This window comes from Ranitomeya variabilis, chromosome 3, assembly GCF_051348905.1.
Source record: "Ranitomeya variabilis isolate aRanVar5 chromosome 3, aRanVar5.hap1, whole genome shotgun sequence".
Classification (NCBI taxonomy): domain Eukaryota; kingdom Metazoa; phylum Chordata; class Amphibia; order Anura; family Dendrobatidae; genus Ranitomeya; species Ranitomeya variabilis.
In genome coordinates, this window is record NC_135234.1 from 399,737,581 (window position 1) to 399,757,608 (window position 20,028).

Sequence of the window (20,028 nt, forward strand, 5' to 3'; positions counted from 1 at the left end):
CTCAGTCAGGGCTTGTGTGCCACTGCTGTGTGTGCTATCTCTCATTCAGTGGGCTATAGCAAGCCTATTTTTTTTTTTTTTTTTTTTTTTAATATTATTTGGTTTCTAAAGTCTCCCTGAAAAAAAAAAAAAAACCTAAAAAAACAGTGGGAGAGTAATATTGCCCTTTCAGCTTGTGTGCCAGTCTTGACTCCTGGGTGTGCCACCTCTCTCCCTCTCATTCAGTGGGCCATAGAAAGCCTATTTATTTTATTTTTTTAATATTATTTGGTTTCTAATTCTCCCTGAAAAAAAAAAAAAAAAACCTAAAAAAACAGTGGGAGAATAATATTGCCCTTTCAGCTTGTGTGCCAGTCTTGACTCCTGGGTGTGCCACCTCTCTCCCTCTCATTCAGTGGGCCATAGAAAGCCTATTTATTTTTTTTTTTAAATATTATTGGGTTTCTAAAGTCTCCCTGAAAAAACAAAAAATACATAAAAAAACAGTGGGAGAGTAATATTGCCCTTTCAGCTTGTGTGCCAGTCTTGACTCCTGGGTGTGCCACCTCTCTCCCTTTCATTCAGTGGGCCATAGAAAGCCTATTTATTTTTTCCGTGATTTGTGTTCTAAATTCTACCTCAACACAAAAACACTACATCAATCAGTGGGAGAAAAATATTGGCCTCAGTCAGGGCTTGTGTGCCACTGCTGTGTGTGCTATCTCTCATTCAGTGGGCTATAGCAAGCCTATTTTTTTTTTTTTTTTTTTAATATTATTTGGTTTCTAAAGTCTCCCTGAAAAAAAAAAAAAAACCTAAAAAAACAGTGGGAGAGTAATATTGCCCTTTCAGCTTGTGTGCCAGTCTTGACTCCTGGGTGTGCCACCTCTCTCCCTCTCATTCAGTGGGCCATAGAAAGCCTATTTATTTTTTTTTTTTAATATTATTTGGTTTCTAATTCTCCCTGAAAAAAAAAAAAAAAACCTAAAAAAACAGTGGGAGAATAATATTGCCCTTTCAGCTTGTGTGCCAGTCTTGACTCCTGGGTGTGCCACCTCTCTCCCTCTCATTCAGTGGGCCATAGAAAGCCTATTTATTTTTTTTTTTAAATATTATTGGGTTTCTAAAGTCTCCCTGAAAAAACAAAAAATACATAAAAAAACAGTGGGAGAGTAATATTGCCCTTTCAGCTTGTGTGCCAGTCTTGACTCCTGGGTGTGCCACCTCTCTCCCTTTCATTCAGTGGGCCATAGAAAGCCTATTTATTTTTTCCGTGATTTGTGTTCTAAATTCTACCTCAACACAAAAACACTACATCAATCAGTGGGAGAAAAATATTGGCCTCAGTCAGGGCTTGTGTGCCACTGCTGTGTGTGCTATCTCTCATTCAGTGGGCTATAGCAAGCCTATTTTTTTTTTTTTTTTTTTTTTTTTAATATTATTTGGTTTCTAAAGTCTCCCTGAAAAAAAAAAAAAAACCTAAAAAAACAGTGGGAGAGTAATATTGCCCTTTCAGCTTGTGTGCCAGTCTTGACTCCTGGGTGTGCCACCTCTCTCCCTCTCATTCAGTGGGCCATAGAAAGCCTTTTTTTTTTTTGGTTTTTTTAATATTATTTGGTTTCTAAAGTCTCCCTGAAAAAAACAAAAAAAACATAAAAAACAGTGGGAGAGTAATATTGCCCTTTCAGCTTGTGCGCCAGTCTTGACTCCTGGTTGTGCCACCTCTCTCTCTCTAATTGTGGGCCATAGAAAGCCTTTTTTTTTTTTTTTTTTTAATATTATTTGGTTTCTAAAGTCTCCCTGAGAAAAAAAAATAAATAAATTAGGTGGGAGATTAATATTGACATTAGTGCTTGAGTGACAGTCCTGCGTGTGTGTCATCTCTGTGATTTTGTGCCACAGAAAACAGAGTGTGTAACATTGTGCCTGATTTTCCTTGTGGTCTCACCAACCTGTTAAGGGATATTGAAATCATACTGAAGTTATAGCTCACCGTGTAAGTTGTTTGACAGCAACAAATAAAGTTACTTTGGTTAAGATTTTAAAACAATGAGGAAGTCTGGTGCAAGAGGTCGTCGTGGGCGTTCATTGTCAGCTGGTAATGATGGTAGTGGTAGTGGAGCATCAGGTGGTCGTGGGGATAAAAATATTCCACCTAAGTCTGGAGCTGTGGAGCCAGTTTCGTCGTCAGGCTACACAAGGCCTCGAACGCTCTCTTTTCTGGGAGTAGGAAAACCGCTTTTAAAGGCGGAGCAGCAACAGCAAGTTTTGGCTTACATTGCAGACTCAGCCTCTAGCTCTTTTGCCTCCTCTTCCGAAACTGGTAAATGTAAAAGCAGCGCGTCGCTTGTGGATGTTCACGGTCAGGGACAAGTCGCTTCCTTGTCCTCCTCAGCAAAAACTACAACAAGAGAGAAGGATGCAGCAGGCGACACAACGGGTCACTCCATGGAGCTCTTTACACATACCGTCCCTGGCTTAGAAAGTGAAACATTTAACAGGCCATGCCCATTACAAGTATATTCTGACATGGAGTGCACTGATGCACAGCCACAGCCAGAGTACTATGCTGCTCCTTTGACTCAGACCACCACATTGCCCTCTCAGGGTACAGATCCACAATCAGACCCTGATGAGACTATGTTGCCCCGCCACGAACGCTATACCACCGACCGACACAGTGACACAGACGAAGTTGCACACGAGCTCGAAGAGGAGGTAATAGATGACCCAGTTATTGACCCCGATTGGCAGCCATTGGGGGAACAGGGTGCAGGCGGCAGTAGTTCAGAAGCGGAGGTGGAGGAGGGGCCGCAGCAGGCATCAACATCGCAACAGGTTCCATCTGCCGGGCCCGTATCTGGACCAAAACGCGTGTCAAAGCCAAAACCTGTTGGAGCACAGCGTTGCCATCCGGTTAAAGCTCAGTCTGCAATCCCTGAAAAGGGATCCGAGTCTAGGAAGAGTGCAGTCTGGCATTTTTTTAAACAACATCCAACTGATCAGCGCAAAGTCATCTGTCAAAAATGTTCAACTAGCTTAAGCAGAGGTCAGAATCTGAAAAGTCTAAATACTAGTTGCATGCATAGACACTTAACCACCATGCATTTTCAAGCCTGGACTAACTACCAAACGTCCCTCAAGGTTGTAGCACCCTCGGCCAATGAAGCTAGTCAGCAACGCAACATCCCTTCCGTCACTGTAAGGCCACCATTTTCCGCACCACCGGCAGTATCTGTGCAGGTTTCTTTGCCAGCCAAAAGCAGTCAGGGTCAGGGAATCACCAGTTTTGTAGGAGGAAATATTGCATCTAGGGCACCGGCGGAAACAATACCGTCTCCAACCGTCTCTCAGTCTGCCATGTACACCGGCACACCCGAAAGTTCCACGATCTCCAGCTCTCCAGTCCAGCTCACCCTACATGAGACTCTGGTTAGAAAAAGGAAGTACTTATCCTCGCATCCGCGTACACAGGGTTTTAACGCCCACATAGCTAGACTAATCTCGTTAGAGATGATGCCCTACCGGTTAGTTGAAAGCGAAGCTTTCAAAGCCCTGATGGAGTACGCTGAACCACGATACGAGCTACCCAGTCGACACTTTTTTTCCAGAAAAGCCATCCCAGCCCTGCACCAGCATGTTAAACAGCGCATCGTCCATGCACTCAGGCAATCTGTGAGTACAAAGGTGCACCTGACTACAGATGCATGGACCAGTAGGCATGGCCAGGGACGTTATGTGTCCATCACGGCACACTGGGTGAATGTGGTGGATGCAGGGTCCACAGGCGACATCAATTTAGGGACAGTTGTGCCTAGCCCACGGTCTAGGAAACAGTTGGCTGTAGGCGTTCGCACCCCCTCCTCCTCCTCCTCCTCGTCCTCCTGCAGAAGCTACAGCTCTTCCACAGAACGCAGTCTGCCAACCACTCCATCGGCAGATGACACTGTTGCACACCAGTTGTCCCATTATGGGCCAGCTACTGCCAAGCGTCAGCAGGCTGTATTGGCTATGAAGTGCTTGGGCGACAATAGACACACCGCGGAAGTTCTGTCCGAGTTCTTGCAACAAGAAACGCAGTCGTGGCTGGGCACAGTAGATCTTGAGGCAGGCAAGGTAGTGAGTGATAACGGAAGGAATTTCATGGCTGCCATCTCCCTTTCCCAACTGAAACACATTCCTTGCCTGGCTCACACCTTAAACCTGGTGGTGCAGTGCTTATTGAAAACTTATCCTGGGTTCTCCGACCTGCTCCTCAAAGTGCGTGCACTTTGCTCACATATCCGACGTTCGCCTGTACACGCCAGCCGTATGCAGACCTATCAGCGGTCTTTGAACCTTCCCCAGCATCGCCTAATCATAGACGTTGCAACAAGGTGGAACTCAACACTGCACATGCTTCAGAGACTGTGCGAACAGAGGCGTGCTGTTATTTATTTGTGGGAGGATACACGGGCAGGCAGTAGGATGGCAGACATGGAGTTGTCAGGTGTGCAGTGGTCTAAGATACAAGACATGTGTCAAGTCCTTCAGTGCTTTGAGGAATGCACACGGCTGGTTAGTGCAGACAACGCCGTAATAAGCATGAGCATCCCCCTAATGCGTCTGCTGATGCAAAGTTTGACGCACATAAAGGAGCAGGCGTCTGCACCAGAGGAAGAGGAAAGCCTTGATGACAGTCAGCCATTGTCTGGTCAGGGCAGTGTACAGGACGAGGTAGCGGGCGAAGAGGAGGTGGAGGACGAGGAGGATGATGGGGATGAGTATATTTTTAATGCCGAACCTTTCCCGGGGGCACAGGAATTTGGTTGCGTGTCACGGCCGGGTTCTGGTTTTTTGAGGGACACAAGTGACGTAGATTTGCCTGCAACTGCCCCTCAACCAATCACAACCGGAGATTTGACAACTGGAACTTTGGCCCACATGGCGGATTATGCCTTACGTATCCTAAAAAGGGACACACGCATTACGAAAATGATGAACGATGACGATTACTGGTTGGCCTGCCTCCTTGATCCACGCTATAAAGGCAAATTGCAAAATATTATGCCACATGAGAACTTGGAACTAATATTAGCAACCAAACAATCAACTCTTGTTGACCGTTTGCTTCAGGCATTCCCAGCACACAGCGCACGTGATCGTTCTCACACGAGCTCCAGGGGGCAGCAGACTAGGAGTGTTAGGGGTGCACACATCAGAAGTGGCGTTGGACAGAGGGGTTTTCTGACCAGGTTGTGGAGTGATTTTGCTATGACCGCAGACAGGACAGGTACTGCTGCATCAATTGAAAGTGACAGGAGACAACATTTGTCCAGTATGGTTACTAACTATTTTTCATCCCTTATCGATGTTCTCCCTCAACCGTCATTCCCATTTGATTACTGGGCCTCCAAATTAGACACCTGGCCAGAATTGGCAGAATATGCATTGCAGGAGCTTGCTTGCCCGGCAGCAAGTGTCCTATCAGAAAGAGTATTCAGTGCTGCAGGTTCAATATTAACCGAAAAAAGGACTCGTCTGGCTACCCAAAATGTTGACGATCTAACATTCATTAAAATGAACCACAACTGGATTTCGAAATCTTTTGCCCCACCTTGCCCGGCCGACACCTAGCTTTCCTATGAAAAGCTCTTGCCTGTGAATTACTTTTCTAATGTCTAATTTGCTGCAGCTGATTGTACAGCATACGACATGTTTACACCTCCCTAAATGGCAAAACTCCCCACACGGGGCCGTGGTATCGCGACTTGGCGCAAGCACCCGTGAGACTGCTGTTTGTCTGAAGAGGTGGGTGTGCTCGCTTTTGGTTGACGGCATTGCTACTGGGTCCCTCATAGTACAATGTAGTGTCTCTGGCGGTGGTGGTGCGCACCCAACGTCAGACACACCGTTGTAACATGAGGGGCCCTGGGGCGGTCCCGCCGGCCTCAAGAGAGTTCCCCCCTACCCCAGCTCAAAATGTGCTCTACCACGTGCAAAATTATGTCGCACAGCTCCACCAATCTTTAGTCTATTCGCTGACATCATTCAATGTCTGGCACTGACAATACAAATTTGTAGACATCTATGATGCAACTTAAAGTAGTCTGTGTCTGTGTCCTATATTGGCACCATTAAATAGTTACTGCCAAATTACTATGTCAGAAACTCAGTAGATGAGCCCACCCCTGTACCTAAGTATGCCACCTTTTTTTTTTGTTTTGGTTGTTTTGCGAGACATTAACATCTATTTATATTTTGGGAGTACTGGGACAGACACTCCTTGCACTACTCCTCCACTCACCACCAAGCTGCCTGTGTATCCATGTAACCGCTGTAAAACTGCCATGAGCCTATTGTTTGTTATTTTAGGCCTTTGATAGCCTGTCTGCGGCCCCTACTTGCAATACTCCTCCACTGACCACCAAGCTGCCTGCCCGTGTATCCATGTAACCGCTGTAAAACTGCCATGAGCCTATTGTTTGTTATTTTAGGCCTTTGATAGCCTGTCTGCGGTCCCTACTTTAAATACTCCTCCACTGACCACCAAGCTGCCTGCCCGTGTATCCATGTAACCGCTGTGAAACTGCCATGAGCCTATTGTTTGTTATGTTAGGCCTTTGATAGCCTGTCTGCGGTCCCTACTTTAAATACTCCTCCACTGACCAGACCACTGCTGCCCGTGTACCCCTGGAACCAATTATAAAGTGCCTACAGCCAGCCCATTTTCTTATGTTAGGCCTTTGAAGCCTGTCTGCGGTCCCTACTTTAAATACTCCTCCACTGACCAGACCACTGCTGCCCGTGTACCCCTGGAACCAATTATAAAGTGCCTACAGCCAGCCCATTTTCTTATGTTAGGCCTTTGAAGCCTGTCTGCGGTCCCTACTTTAAATACTCCTCCACTCACCACCACCAAGCTGCCTGCCCGTGTATCCATGTAACCGCTGTGAAACTGCCATGAGCCTATTGTTTGTTATGTTAGGCCTTTGATAGCCTGTCTGCGGTCCCTACTTTAAATACTCCTCCACTGACCAGACCACTGCTGCCCGTGTACCCCTGGAACCAATTATAAAGTGCCTACAGCCAGCCCATTTTCTTATGTTAGGCCTTTGAAGCCTGTCTGCGGTCCCTACTTTAAATACTCCTCCACTGACCACCAAGCTGCCTGCCCGTGTATCCATGTAACCGCTGTAAAACTGCCATGAGCCTATTGTTTGTTATTTTAGGCCTTTGATAGCCTGTCTGCGGTCCCTACTTTAAATACTCCTCCACTGACCACCAAGCTGCCTGCCCGTGTATCCATGTAACCGCTGTAAAACTGTCATGAGCCTATTGTTTGTTATTTTAGGCCTTTGATAGCCTGTCTGCGGCCCCTACTTGCAATACTCCTCCACTGACCACCAAGCTGCCTGCCCGTGTATCCATGTAACCGCTGTAAAACTGCCATGAGCCTATTGTTTGTTATTTTAGGCCTTTGATAGCCTGTCTGCGGTCCCTACTTTAAATACTCCTCCACTGACCACCAAGCTGCCTGCCCGTGTATCCATGTAACCGCTGTGAAACTGCCATGAGCCTATTGTTTGTTATGTTAGGCCTTTGATAGCCTGTCTGCGGTCCCTACTTTAAATACTCCTCCACTGACCAGACCACTGCTGCCCGTGTACCCCTGGAACCAATTATAAAGTGCCTACAGCCAGCCCATTTTCTTATGTTAGGCCTTTGAAGCCTGTCTGCGGTCCCTACTTTAAATACTCCTCCACTGACCAGACCACTGCTGCCCGTGTACCCCTGGAACCAATTATAAAGTGCCTACAGCCAGCCCATTTTCTTATGTTAGGCCTTTGAAGCCTGTCTGCGGTCCCTACTTTAAATACTCCTCCACTCACCACCACCAAGCTGCCTGCCCGTGTATCCATGTAACCGCTGTGAAACTGCCATGAGCCTATTGTTTGTTATGTTAGGCCTTTGATAGCCTGTCTGCGGTCCCTACTTTAAATACTCCTCCACTGACCAGACCACTGCTGCCCGTGTACCCCTGGAACCAATTATAAAGTGCCTACAGCCAGCCCATTTTCTTATGTTAGGCCTTTGAAGCCTGTCTGCGGTCCCTACTTTAAATACTCCTCCACTCACCACCACCAAGCTGCCTGCCCGTGTATCCATGTAACCGCTGTGAAACTGCCATGAGCCTATTGTTTGTTATGTTAGGCCTTTGATAGCCTGTCTGCGGTCCCTACTTTAAATACTCCTCCACTGACCAGACCACTGCTGCCCGTGTACCCCTGGAACCAATTATAAAGTGCCTACAGCCAGCCCATTTTCTTATGTTAGGCCTTTGAAGCCTGTCTGCGGTCCCTACTTTAAATACTCCTCCACTCACCACCACCAAGCTGCCTGCCCGTGTATCCATGTAACCGCTGTGAAACTGCCATGAGCCTATTGTTTGTTATGTTAGGCCTTTGATAGCCTGTCTGCGGTCCCTACTTTAAATACTCCTCCACTGACCAGACCACTGCTGCCCGTGTACCCCTGGAACCAATTATAAAGTGCCTACAGCCAGCCCATTTTCTTATGTTAGGCCTTTGAAGCCTGTCTGCGGTCCCTACTTTAAATACTCCTCCACTGACCAGACCACTGCTGCCCGTGTACCCCTGGAACCAATTATAAAGTGCCTACAGCCAGCCCATTTTCTTATGTTAGGCCTTTGAAGCCTGTCTGCGGTCCCTACTTTAAATACTCCTCCACTCACCACCACCAAGCTGCCTGCCCGTGTATCCATGTAACCGCTGTGAAACTGCCATGAGCCTATTGTTTGTTATGTTAGGCCTTTGATAGCCTGTCTGCGGTCCCTACTTTAAATACTCCTCCACTGACCAGACCACTGCTGCCCGTGTACCCCTGGAACCAATTATAAAGTGCCTACAGCCAGCCCATTTTCTTATGTTAGGCCTTTGAAGCCTGTCTGCGGTCCCTACTTTAAATACTCCTCCACTGACCACCAAGCTGCCTGCCCGTGTATCCATGTAACCGCTGTAAAACTGCCATGAGCCTATTGTTTGTTATTTTAGGCCTTTGATAGCCTGTCTGCGGTCCCTACTTTAAATACTCCTCCACTGACCACCAAGCTGCCTGCCCGTGTATCCATGTAACCGCTGTAAAACTGCCATGAGCCTATTGTTTGTTATTTTAGGCCTTTGATAGCCTGTCTGCGGCCCCTACTTGCAATACTCCTCCACTGACCACAATGCTGCCTGGAGTGCCTGCCTGTGTATCCATGTAACCGATGTAAAACTGCCATGACTGCCTACTGTTTGTTATTTTAGGCCTTTGATAGCCTGTCTGCAGCCCCTACTTGCAATACTCCTCCACTGACCACACCAATGCTGCCCGTGTACCCCTGGAACCTATTTAAAAGTTCATAGAGCCTAGTTATATATTTTATTTACTATTAATAAGGCCATGATGGACTACGCTGTACCACGCTACAAGCTAACCAGTCGACACTTCTTTTGCGAGAAAAGCCATCCCAACCCTCCACCAGCATGTAGAAGACCGCATTGTCCATGCACTCTGGCAATCTGTGAGTACAAAGGTGCACCTGACAACAGACGCATGGACCTGTAGGCATGGCCACGGAAGATTACGTGTCCATTACGGCGCAATGGGTTAATGTGGTGGATGCATGGTCCACAGGGGACAGCCTACTAAGTCTGTCTGCAGTCCCTAATTCAAATTGTCCTCCACTGTCTAAATCGGAACTTCCACCTTCTGGCTTTCGGCCTATAGTATCAGAAATTAAACTGCATTTGGCCTTCAACTTTGGTTAGGGCCTACTAACGGCTTCTGCCCCTCCCTGGTGTTGCCCTCAACTAAATAAAGCTGAGCTTCAACCTTCTGCTCCAAATTACCATTTTGAAAAATGCAATAGGCTTTTCAGGCCTACTAAAGGTGTCTGTCTGTGTGCCCCTGCCTGGTGTTGTCCTCAACTAAATAAAGCTGAGCTTCAACCTTCCGGCTCTCATTAAGTGGTTTTAAAAAAAAAAAATGGTGGTTAGGGCCTACTAACGGCTTCTGCCCCTCCCTGGTGTTGCCCTCAACTAAATAAAGCTGAGCTTCAACCTTCTGCTCCAAATTACCATTTTGAAAAATGCAATAGGCTTTTCAGGCCTACTAAAGGTGTCTGTCTGTGTGCCCCTCCCTGGTGTTGTCCTCAACTAAATAAAGCTGAGCTTCAACCTTCCGGCTCTCATTATGTGGTTTTAAAAAAAAAAATGGTGGTTAGGGCCTACTAACGGCTTCTGCCCCTCCCTGGTGTTGTCCTCAACTAAATAAAGCTGAGCTTCAACCTTCCGGCTCTCATTATGTGGTTTTAAAAAAAAAAAATGGTGGTTAGGGCCTACTAACGGCTTCTGCCCCTCCCTGGTGTTGCCCTCAACTAAATAAAGCTGAGCTTCAACCTTCTGCTCCAAATTACCATTTTGAAAAATGCAATAGGCTTTTCAGGCCTACAAAAGGTGTCTGTCTGTGTGCCCCTCCCTGGTGTTGTCCTCAACTAAATAAAGCTGAGCTTCAACCTTCCGGCTCTCATTATGTGGTTTTAAAAAAAAAAATGGTGGTTAGGGCCTACTAACGGCTTCTGCCCCTCCCTGGTGTTGTCCTCAACTAAATAAAGCTGAGCTTCAACCTTCCGGCTCTCATTATGTGGTTTTAAAAAAAAAAATGGTGGTTAGGGCCTACTAACGGCTTCTGCCCCTCCCTGGTGTTGCCCTCAACTAAATAAAGCTGAGCTTCAACCTTCTGCTCCAAATTACCATTTTGAAAAATGCAATAGGCTTTTCAGGCCTACAAAAGGTGTCTGTCTGTGTGCCCCTCCCTGGTGTTGTCCTCAACTAAATAAAGCTGAGCTTCAACCTTCCGGCTCTCATTATGTGGTTTTAAAAAAAAAAATGGTGGTTAGGGCCTACTAACGGCTTCTGCCCCTCCCTGGTGTTGTCCTCAACTAAATAAAGCTGAGCTTCAACCTTCCGGCTCTCATTATGTGGTTTTAAAAAAAAAAATGGTGGTTAGGGCCTACTAACGGCTTCTGCCCCTCCCTGGTGTTGCCCTCAACTAAATAAAGCTGAGCTTCAACCTTCTGCTCCAAATTACCATTTTGAAAAATGCAATAGGCTTTTCAGGCCTACTAAAGGTGTCTGTCTGTGTGCCCCTGCCTGGTGTTGTCCTCAACTAAATAAAGCTGAGCTTCAACCTTCCGGCTCTCATTAAGTGGTTTTAAAAAAAAAAAATGGTGGTTAGGGCCTACTAACGGCTTCTGCCCCTCCCTGGTGTTGCCCTCAACTAAATAAAGCTGAGCTTCAACCTTCTGCTCCAAATTACCATTTTGAAAAATGCAATAGGCTTTTCAGGCCTACTAAAGGTGTCTGTCTGTGTGCCCCTCCCTGGTGTTGTCCTCAACTAAATAAAGCTGAGCTTCAACCTTCCGGCTCTCATTATGTGGTTTTAAAAAAAAAAATGGTGGTTAGGGCCTACTAACGGCTTCTGCCCCTCCCTGGTGTTGTCCTCAACTAAATAAAGCTGAGCTTCAACCTTCCGGCTCTCATTATGTGGTTTTAAAAAAAAAAATGGTGGTTAGGGCCTACTAACGGCTTCTGCCCCTCCCTGGTGTTGCCCTCAACTAAATAAAGCTGAGCTTCAACCTTCTGCTCCAAATTACCATTTTGAAAAATGCAATAGGCTTTTCAGGCCTACAAAAGGTGTCTGTCTGTGTGCCCCTCCCTGGTGTTGTCCTCAACTAAATAAAGCTGAGCTTCAACCTTCCGGCTCTCATTATGTGGTTTTAAAAAAAAAAATGGTGGTTAGGGCCTACTAACGGCTTCTGCCCCTCCCTGGTGTTGTCCTCAACTAAATAAAGCTGAGCTTCAACCTTCCGGCTCTCATTATGTGGTTTTAAAAAAAAAAATGGTGGTTAGGGCCTACTAACGGCTTCTGCCCCTCCCTGGTGTTGCCCTCAACTAAATAAAGCTGAGCTTCAACCTTCTGCTCCAAATTACCATTTTGAAAAATGCAATAGGCTTTTCAGGCCTACAAAAGGTGTCTGTCTGTGTGCCCCTCCCTGGTGTTGTCCTCAACTAAATAAAGCTGAGCTTCAACCTTCCGGCTCTCATTATGTGGTTTTAAAAAAAAAAATGGTGGTTAGGGCCTACTAACGGCTTCTGCCCCTCCCTGGTGTTGTCCTCAACTAAATAAAGCTGAGCTTCAACCTTCCGGCTCTCATTATGTGGTTTTAAAAAAAAAAATGGTGGTTAGGGCCTACTAACGGCTTCTGCCCCTCCCTGGTGTTGCCCTCAACTAAATAAAGCTGAGCTTCAACCTTCTGCTCCAAATTACCATTTTGAAAAATGCAATATGCTTTTCAGGCCTACTAAAGGTGTCTGTCTGTGTGCCCCTGCCTGGTGTTGTCCTCAACTAAATAAAGCTGAGCTTCAACCTTCCGGCTCTCATTAAGTGGTTTTAAAAAAAAAAAATGGTGGTTAGGGCCTACTAACGGCTTCTGCCCCTCCCTGGTGTTGCCCTCAACTAAATAAAGCTGAGCTTCAACCTTCTGCTCCAAATTACCATTTTGAAAAATGCAATAGGCTTTTCAGGCCTACTAAAGGTGTCTGTCTGTGTGCCCCTCCCTGGTGTTGTCCTCAACTAAATAAAGCTGAGCTTCAACCTTCCGGCTCTCATTATGTGGTTTTAAAAAAAAAAATGGTGGTTAGGGCCTACTAACGGCTTCTGCCCCTCCCTGGTGTTGTCCTCAACTAAATAAAGCTGAGCTTCAACCTTCCGGCTCTCATTATGTGGTTTTAAAAAAAAAAATGGTGGTTAGGGCCTACTAACGGCTTCTGCCCCTCCCTGGTGTTGCCCTCAACTAAATAAAGCTGAGCTTCAACCTTCTGCTCCAAATTACCATTTTGAAAAATGCAATAGGCTTTTCAGGCCTACAAAAGGTGTCTGTCTGTGTGCCCCTCCCTGGTGTTGTCCTCAACTAAATAAAGCTGAGCTTCAACCTTCCGGCTCTCATTATGTGGTTTTAAAAAAAAAAATGGTGGTTAGGGCCTACTAACGGCTTCTGCCCCTCCCTGGTGTTGTCCTCAACTAAATAAAGCTGAGCTTCAACCTTCCGGCTCTCATTAAGTGGTTTTAAAAAAAAAAAATGGTGGTTAGGGCCTACTAACGGCTTCTGCCCCTCCCTGGTGTTGTCCTCAACTAAATAAAGCTGAGCTTCAACCTTCCGGCTCTCATTAAGTGGTTTTAAAAAAAAAATGGTGGTTAGGGCCTACTAACGGCTTCTGCCCCTCCCTGGTGTTGCCCTCAACTAAATAAAGCTGAGCTTCAACCTTCTGCTCCAAATTACCATTTTGAAAAATGCAATAGGCTTTTCCGGCCTACTAAAGGTGTCTGTCTGTGTGCCCCTGCCTGGTGTTGCCCTCAACTAAATAAAGCTGAGCTTCAACCTTCTGCTCCAAATTACCATTTTAAAAAATGCAATAGGCTTTTCCGGCCTACTAAAGGTGTCTGCCCCTCCCTGGTGTTGTCCTCAACTGAACAAAGCTGAGCTTCCACATTCTGGCTTTCGCCCTATACTATCAGATATTAAACTGCATTTGGCCTACTAGTGTGGTTAGGCCCTTGAAACAGTGTCTGCTGCTCTTGGGTTTGCTACTCCACTGAACAAAGCAATGCCGCCTGTTTAGTCCTGTTACCAATTTTGAACTGCATGTAGCCTACTTTATTCTTTGGCCCTATATCTGTTTCCTCCTCATCCTGCCCATTGCCCAGCCACTGCTAAATGAGTCTGCTGGTACATTGACCTAGACCACTACATTCCCCTTGTACTCTACACAGCCAGAATCTGTCCCTGCTGAAAGTAAGGTTCCCCTTCCCGCATGTTATACCACCTTACACAGGGACAAAGAGGAAGGTGCAGATGAAAGTGCAGGTTCCTTCATCAGGTGGGGGGGCATACTCGTTGGCGACGTCACTGGCACAGGGCCCCTCAGAGTACGCAAAAGTGTCGCTGCTGGTGGGAGGCGCCCCCGCCATGCAAACACACCGCCGTACTTTGAGGGGCCCTGTGCCAGTGGCAATGCGAACGAGTGGGCCCCCCCCCTGCTTGCTCAGGATCACAGCACTTGCAACTTTTAAATACTTACCTTTCCCTGCAACACCGCCGTGACGTAGTCCGCATTTCCTGGGCCCACGAAAAACTTGAGCCAGCCCTACTCCCCCCACAACTTTCCCCCAATTCCCTATGCCCAACTATTATTATACAGTTAATTAAGATTGGCAAGCTTCAGAAACAAGAATGGATGTTTTTGGCATTAAAATGGGCACTGTAGGTGTTTTCCTGGCCTCCACTCACTGCCGACTATGCTTCCCCATTGACTTGCATTGGGTTTCGTGTTTCGGTCGATCCCCGACTTTTAGCGATAATCGGCCGACTGCACTCGACTCGACTCTGGACAAAATCGGGTTTCCCAAAACCCTACTCGATCTTAAAAAAATGAAAGTCGCTCAACCCTATTCCTGATAGATCGACTAGCAAAGTGATTTATGAGGTTCACTGTTCTGTGTTGGCTGGCCATCCTGGGATTTTTGGTACCAGAGATTTGGTTAGTAGGTCATTTTGGTGGCCTTCTTTGTCACTGGATGTGCGCTCCTTTGTGCAGTCCTGTTGGACTTGTGCGCGGGCCAAACCTTGCTGCTCACGCGCCAGTGGGTTGCTTTTGCCTTTGCTGGTCCCTGAGAGGCCTTGGACGCATATTTCTATGGATTTTATTTCAGATCTTCCGGTTTCCCAGAGGATGTCGGTTATCTGGGTGGTTTGTGACCGGTTTTCTAAGATGGTTCATTTGGTACCTTTGCCTAAATTACCTTCCTCTTTTGAGTTGGTTCTGTTGTTTTTTCAGCATGTGGTTCGTTTGCATGGCATTCCGGAGAATATTGTGTCCGATAGAGGTTCCCAGTTTGTTTCCAGGTTTTGGCGGGCCTTTTGTGCTAGGCTGGGCATTGATTTGTCTTTTTCTTCCGCATTTCATCCTCAGACAAATAGCCAAACCGAGCGAACTAACCAGACTTTGGAAACTTATTTGAGATGCTTTGTGTCTGCTGATCAGGATGATTGGGTGGCTTTCTTGCCATTGGCCGAGTTTGCCCTTAATAATCGGGCTAGTTCTGCTACCTTGGTTTCACCTGTTTTTTGTAATTCTGGGTTTCATCCTCGTTTTTCTTCGGGGCAGGTTGAGCCTTCTGATTGTCCTGGGGTGGACTCTGTGGTTGACAGGTTGCAGCAAATTTGGGCTCATGTTGTGGACAATTTGGTCTTGTCTCAGGAGGAGGCTCAGCATTTTGCTAACCGTCGGCGGCGTGTGGGTTCCCGGCTTCGGGTTGGGGATTTGGTCTGGTTGTCTTCCCATCATGTTCCTATGAAGGTTTCTTCCCCTAAGTTCAAGCCTCGGTTTATTGGTCCTTATAGGATTTCTGAGATTATCAATCCAGTGTCTTTTCGTTTGGCCCTTCCAGCTTCTTTTTCCATCCACAATGTTTTTCATAGATCTTTGTTGCGGAAATATGTGGTACCCGTCGTTCCCTCTGTTGATCCTCCTGCCCCGGTGTTGATTGATGGGGAGTTGGAGTATGTTGTTGAGAAGATCTTGGATTCTTGTTTTTCAAGGCAGAGGCTTCAGTATCTTGTCAAGTGGAAGGGTTATGGCCAGGAGGATAATTCTTGGGTTGTTGCCTCTGATGTTCATGCTGACGATTTGGTTCGTGCCTTCCATTTGGCTCGTCCTGATCGGCCTGGGGGCTCTGGTGAGGGTTCGGTGACCCCTCCTCAAGGGGGGGGTACTGTTGTGAATTCTGTTCTTGGGCTCCTTCCGGTGGTTATAAGTGGTAGCGCTGCTGTCTGTCCTTCACAGCAGTTATCAGGTGTGTCCACTCTGGACTGGGCTATTTAGTCTGGCCTCACCCTTCAGTCAGTGCCAGTTGTCCATTGTATTCTGGAGGATTCACATCCCTTCATGGTTTCTCCTGCTTCCTGGTCTTTTCACCAAGATAAGTTCTGCTTGTTTTGCAGCCCACATGTTGTGGGCCTCATTGTTCAGTGCATTTCTTGTTTTCTCTTGTCCAGCTTAATCTGTGTAAGGATTTATGCAGTCAAGCTGGAATCTCTGGAGAGGCAGACATACCCTCCATATCTTTAGTTAGATGTGGAGTCTTTTGTATTTTCTGTGGTGGATATTTGCTAGTATTTTAATACTGACCGCATAGTTCTCTGTCCTATCTTTCCTATTTAGCTAGATTGGCCTCCTTTGCTAAATCCTGTTTTCAGCCTGTGTATGTTTTTTCCTCTCCTCTCACAGTCAATATTTGTGGGGGGCTGCCTATCCTTTGGGAATTTTCTCTGAGGCGAGATAGTTTTCCCTTTTCTATCTATAGGGTTAATTAGTCCTCCGGCTGTGTCGAGGTGTCTAGGATCAGTAGGTACATCCCACGGCTACTTCTAGTTGCGGTGTTAAGTTCAGGGTCCGCGGTCAGTATAGATACCACCTTCTCCAGAGTACGTCCAATGCTACTCCTGGGCCACCAGATCATAACACTGCTCCTCAATAGGAATCCGCAGGTGTAAAACCGCAGGTGGAATCCACACAAAAACCGTGGGAAAACCATGGTAATCCTGCGGATTTATCAAAATCAGTGTGGAAAAATCCAGACAACATTCCGCAACGTGTGCACATACCCTTAGGGTGCCTCCAGCGTATGGTTTCTTTTGGCCTGCACACCTTCAGGGGTGAGGGTTCAGGTACATTGGGTCAGTAAGATTATCCCCCAGATCTGTCATGCGGTCCCAGGTTACTGTAAGGGTATGTGCACACATTCAGGAATTTTCGCGTTTTTTGCACATTTTTCATGATAAAAACGCTATAGAAATGCATAAAAAATGCATAGATATGCATCCTATCATTTAGAATGCATTCCGCATTTTTTGTGCACATGATGCGTTTTTTTCCGCAAAAAAAACGCATTGAGGGAAAAGAAGCATCATGTTCATTACTTTTGCGGATTTTATGCGGATTTCCCATTGTTTTGGAGTGTCAGGAAAAAAAAAACAAAAAATACGCAAAAGAAAGCGTCAAATCACCGCGCGAAAAAAACGCACGCAGAATTCCTGCGGAAAACCTCAGGTTTATCTCAGGAAAATTCTGCATGCATTCCGGACGTGTGCACATACCCTTATGGTAACTACTTGGCCAGGCGTTAAGGTTGGCGGGGGTGCTAGGGGTCCCACCAGGGTTTCCTCAGCTACCTGGGCAGTTTGCGTACCTGTCTCTCTGGTGCCGGTATCCTTCTACGGGTCAGGTGTGCTGGTTGCAGGGCCTGGTGCTGCGGTGTTATCATCTCCTTCTGCAGCGTCTCACTTTCCGGCTCTGCTGGGGTTAAAGGTGCGGGCTCCAGGTCTTTCGTCGGTGCCTCCATCTTTTTCAGCAGTGCCTCTCTTTCTGGCTCCGCCGAGGTTGTGAGCGCTGGTGGTATGTTCTGTTGCTGTGCGGTCGTCATCCTCTGGATCAGGGACTCCTTTCATGCGGCCACTGCTGTCATCTGGGTCTGCAGAAGTCGTCGGGCCAGCTCCTTCATCTCTGCACCGAGGAGCTCCGGATCCCAGGTGGTCTTCAGGTCCAAGGTTTCTTGTTGCTGACCAGGGACATCCTCTCTGGTGTCGGCAGGGCCCGGCGGCTCTCCACTGCTGTCCGCCATCGCTCTCCTCTATAGGAATCCGCAGGTGTAAAACCGCAGGTGGAATCCACACAAAAACTGTGGGAAAACCATGGTAATTCTGCTGCAATTTCGCAGGAAATCCGCACTGCTGATTTCCTGCGGATTTATCAAAATCAGTGTGGAAAAATCTGCACAACATTCCGCAATGTGTGCACATACCCTTAAGGTGCCTCCAGCATATGGTTTCTTTTGGCCTGCACACCTTCAAGGGTGAGGGTTCAGGTACATTGGGTCAGTAAGATTATCCCCCAGATCTGTCATGCAGTCACAGGTTACTGTAAGGGTATGTGCACACGTTCAGGAATTTTCGCGTTTTTTGCGCGTTTTTCACGATAAAAACGCTATAAAAATGCATTCCGCATTTTTTGTGCACATGATGCGTTTTTTTTGCGCAAAAAAAACGCATTGAGGGAAAAGAAGCATCATGTTCATTATTATTGCGGATTTTTTGCGGATTTCCAATTGTTTTGGAGTGTCAGGAAAAAAAAGCAAAAAATCCGCAAAAGAAAGCGTCAAATCACCACGCAAAAAACGCGTCGTGGTGTAACAATGGTGGCCATTAAACAATTTCACACAGTTCCTTACAGTCCATGGTGCACAGGACTCATTTCAATGGGTCGGTCCATCCTGTTCGTGATGCCAAGTTGAGTCGCCCCCCAGGGCCGTGGAGTACTCGGTACCGGGTCCGGTACTTAAAGGGGATGTCACAGTGGCTGTGACCCAGTTTTGGGCCCTGGGCGCCCAAGTAAAAGGGAAAGGTCTTTTTAAGGGATTTGTAAAAAAAGTTTGTGTTTGTGATGCCAGCTGTGGTTCTTGGTCAGAGGGGACCGACGCTGCTTAAAGAGGTCCCCTGGGGTGCTGTTACTGCAGCAAGATGGTATCGCTTCGCACAGGTGAAGCTGGGTCCCCAGGGCTCCCGGTGTGCTGGGCAGGGATGGTGTATGCCGGCAAATAAATGAAGGTCACAGGGTTGTAACATCTTTACTTGGTTTACTGGTTGTAAGCAGCCGCAGTCCAGGGTACCAGCAACAGGTGGTTATGTGGTCCGGCCAGCCTGGAGGCAATGGTGGGTCCCTCCCCAGGTGAGGTCTGTAAACCTTCCTGCTAGCACTCATGGATCGCCCCGTCAGGGCAGCGGGGTACTCGGTACCGGGTCCTTCGGTTCACAGGGGGATGTCACGGTGGCTGACCCGGTCCATGGCCCTGGGACGTCCGTGTTAAAGGGAAAGGTCTTTAAGGGGAATGTTCGTGACACCACCTGTGGTATTCAGTCAGGGTGACCGACGCTGCTTTAAGGGGGTCCGCTGGGGTGATGTTATGGCAGCTAGATGGTATACCTTCCCAAAGGTGAAGTATGTCCCCAGGGCTTCCTGGTGTGTGATGGTGAATGTTGAATGGTGCAGTGAAGAACGAGGACACAAGGTTGCAGTCTCTTTACCTTTACTGAAGACTTCAGCATCCACAGTCCAGAGCACCAGATCACAGAGTAGATAGAGTCCGGCCAGTTTGGAGGCAAGTCCAGAGTTCCCTTATCCAGGTGGAAATCAGTAGCCTTCCTCTAGCGCCGTGGTGTTGTAGTCCCTTACTGCTAAGCTTCTCATAAGGTTCTCACAGATGTTGTAGTTGTTACGTCTCTCTCTCTCTGTCCCCCAGATGGATAGGACAAACCCATATGACCGGTGGCTTGAGGCGTTTTACAGGGACTCTATCATGCCCCAGCCTCTAAGGGGTGCCACCTTGCCTCCCGGGTGTAGGGGCGGACAGGTAACATGAAAATTAGCTGCCCTGCCGGTCTCTGGAGCAAGGCATAAAGGATCGTTGCTCCCTCGGTGTTCTGGCTACCAGGATCCTGCGCCTCAGAAGAAGGCAGCCTGTGTAGGGTTGTTCCCCTCCTGGTATCCACTCCTTTGCTACGACTTCTTTCACCCTCTCTGCAATACAGTTCTCCTTCAGTGTCTCTTTCTAGAAGCTGCAGCTCTCAGGGCATGCACAGCTCCGTGTCCTTCTGTCTCTATCTCTGACAGGATCCCACCCCTGCCAGGGACCAACTACCTGAGCGAAGCTCAGCCAGCAACTAACTTTCTCCCCAGGCAACCAGTTTTACCAATGTGAGGAGTGACCTAATAAATAGGAGCAGAGCTCCCCCCTATTTTTTCTATTACATTCTATGGGGGTTACAGTATATTCTATGGGGGGCTGTATTAGATTTTATGAGGGAGGAGTGCATCATATTCTTATGGGGCT